We start from the raw sequence: 2,897 nt of genomic DNA on the forward strand, positions 1-2,897 counted from the left end.
AGTTTTTTAAAGCCCCCCCGGAAAAAAAAAAAAAAAAAAAAAGCCAGGGAGGGGAATAAAAGGAAATTTGGTCGGAGAGCAGCGGAGAAAGTCGATTTGCTGCCTATTGAAATGGGCCTGTGTCTGTGGTGAATCGGTGGAAACCTTTAACAACTTTATTCTAATAATGGTTCTTTAAGAGTCCTCCGTCAGTATTTTCTGTTCTACCTGTGGACATCCAGTAATAATACTGCTCGTCCCTTGAAATGCTTTGAGATCTATGGCTGAAATGACTTACCTAAAAAGTGAATTGCTGTAAATTTAAGCAGTTCTCATTCTAGAAAGGTCAATTTCCCTGATTTTTTTACTTTGTTGCTGTATGGGTTTATCTAAATACTACTGTGCTGGGGTATCCACACACCAAATGAAAAGGTAGCATTAGCATGAAGGGGGGTTGCTTCTCAATTACAATAAAAAAGGGGAAGGATAATGCTGTAACTGTTTACATTGTGTTTTAGGAAATTCCTGTTATGCCAAATGTCTGTATTTATTTTTCTTACCAGTTCTGCAGCATGCAAAGTCAGTTTAGTGCTGCTCACAGCCCATCTAGTAGGTCAGAGTAGCTCTAAATGCATCTGATTTAAGTTCAAATAAGCAATGCTTTTTTTTCTGCAAGGCTGTATTTTAGCCATTCTGAACAAACATCTACCCTAACTCCTCCTCTCCACTGGCTTTTGTTTGTTTTAAGGTGTTTCCAAAACCACCTACGTGTTACAGGGAGTTTTAATTCTGAAACCCGGATCTAACATCCTAGTTGAGTATGCGACAGTTGCAGTCACCACTAGAAATAAAACCTGCTTAGCTAAAACTGCAGTGATATCTCTGGAAAAGCTGACCAATGGTCAAGACAAAAACTTTGGTGAGTCCAGCTGTAAAAAGTTCTCTTCTAATACTTTGGTAATATTCAGAACTTATTTTTTCTATTTGTTGTGAAGTCAAGAACTATGGACAGAAAGAGAATCCACAGATATAAATATACTTTGTATCTTTAGGTTCCTTTTTCTGGAACTTTCCAATGATACTTTTTAAATAAAGTAACGTATTTTTAATTATTACAGGTAGTCTTCCATGGATAATAAAATTGTTCCTTACAAGTTTTATGAACAGCGTTGATGCAGTGGCTAGCAAATATGACTCAGTGGAGGAAGAGGAAAAAGAAACTGGAAATGAATATTCTTTCTCTTCAACTGCCTGGGCATTATGGAAGAGTACTTTTCCAAGGAAAGGGTGAGTTACCATCAGTGGATATGCACTGCTGACTAAAAAAAAAGTAATCTAACACATCAACTAAAAATTCTGCATTAAGAAAATGAAACGCTTTCACTGTACGTTTTAATACTGCGAGATAACAAATACTTTCTTGGAGTGTATACCATGTTAGGATCCTATTTTCTGTTTGTTTTTTTTTTTTTTTTTTCTTGTTTTTCTCCCTGGGTTGCACCATCGTAACAGCTGCAAGACATTTCTTGAAGTTTAGAGCATTGGATTGAGTCATTATGTAAGAAAATGTAATTGTGCTAATGAGCGATTAAAAATACTGTATAACTCCTATTTGTAGTGAACTTTAAGAATAGTATACTTTCCTACTTCCTTTTTCTTCCGTCTTCCCTTTTAAGTGTCTTTAAGTGTCAGTTGCCTTTTTTTCTGTTGTTGTCTGTAGTTTATCCACAGTTCTGACTTTGGGTCTTGCCTCTTTTTAGTGTAACTTTCTGGAAATGTGTCACAGAGTATTTGAGTACTTTTGAAATTACAACACTGAATTGTTTTCTGAGCATCTGTTTGAAGTTTGCCCTGCTGTGTTTTGGTTTGTTTTTTTTACAAACTGAGGATGCTAGTTGCCCTTGGCAAGTTCCTGATTAATACTCCCACAACTGGCAGTGAGTTTTGTTGACGTGGAAATTTAAAATCCCTCCCTTTAAGTTCTGCTGTTGTTTACCTGCTCGTGTTTTTAGACTGAAGAGGACCGTCAAACAATACTGGAGATAGTAACAGTACAGAAATTCTATCATAATTACATTTGATGTATAAGAAAAGAGGATAAGGATGTTTCAGTCATTTATATTTGGTTGGTGGTCATAGCGTGTTTTCAGAGTTGCAGCGAAGGAGGACGTGGTAGTCAGCAGAATGTTTTTCAGTCCTCCCCCACGTCCAGATTGGTTGCACTGAGATCTCTCTGGACAGACAGAGGTTTGTTCTTTTATAGCAGGCTTGTTCAAAAGGATTCTGAAGTGCCTGAAACCTAAGCATCACTGTAACTTGGGGTGGGGGAAGATAACCACAGCAACAGAAACACTGAGCAAAACTGTATGGTTATGGCTATGTGAAAGTTATTGTGTGGACAGTAAATAAACGTGCTGTATTTCTAAATATATATAAATACGAGATAAAAGTATTGCCTCAGGCTAAAAACCACCAGCAACATAATGTCACTATTTTTTCCTAGGCAGTCTGAAGAAACGGTCTTCCAGACTAAAAAGTTGCCGTAAGCACCCCTGGTGGAAGGCGGGCAACAAGCAGGGCGAACTCACGGACTCCCCAGGAGCCCGGCTGGCTTGGTCCCGAGGATTTCCCCGAACGGCCCTTCGCAGGCAGGGAGCAGAGCAGGAGCGGAGCGGTACGTCCGCAGGCGCGGCTCAGGGCGGCTTCGGTAGCTGCGGGCGCTGGCGGAGGCCACGGGGTGGAAAAGGCGAAACTCCCCCGGGGGCCGGGGCGCCTCCTTTCCCGAACGGCTGTAAGGGGGAGACCGATACAAAATCTGCAAGCCGGGGAGGGAAGGAAACACACGCACAGGCGGGCAGGAGCCGCCAGGGCGGTGAAGCGAAGGTCAGCGCCGCAGGACGACTGACGGCGGGCCCCTC

The 2,897-nt window shown here is 41.3% G+C and overlaps 1 protein-coding gene across 2 annotated transcripts in view; it reads left to right on the top strand.

Moving 5' to 3' along the window:
* Window positions 1–2,564: 2,564 nt before the first annotated feature.
* SEC23A (Sec23 homolog A, COPII coat complex component) overlaps window positions 2,565–2,897 on the top strand; it is a 27,675-nt gene continuing 27,342 nt past the window's right edge. Inside the window, exon 1 of one of the 2 annotated variants that reach the window (XM_035902053.1) lies at window positions 2,565–2,653. The gene's annotated coding sequence lies outside the window, so the exon portion shown is untranslated. The other variant, XM_009646680.2, reaches the window with a different exon arrangement.

Source organism: Egretta garzetta, unplaced genomic scaffold (assembly GCF_000687185.1).
Source record: "Egretta garzetta isolate BGI_Z169 unplaced genomic scaffold, ASM68718v1 scaffold79, whole genome shotgun sequence".
Classification (NCBI taxonomy): Eukaryota; Metazoa; Chordata; class Aves; order Pelecaniformes; family Ardeidae; genus Egretta; species Egretta garzetta.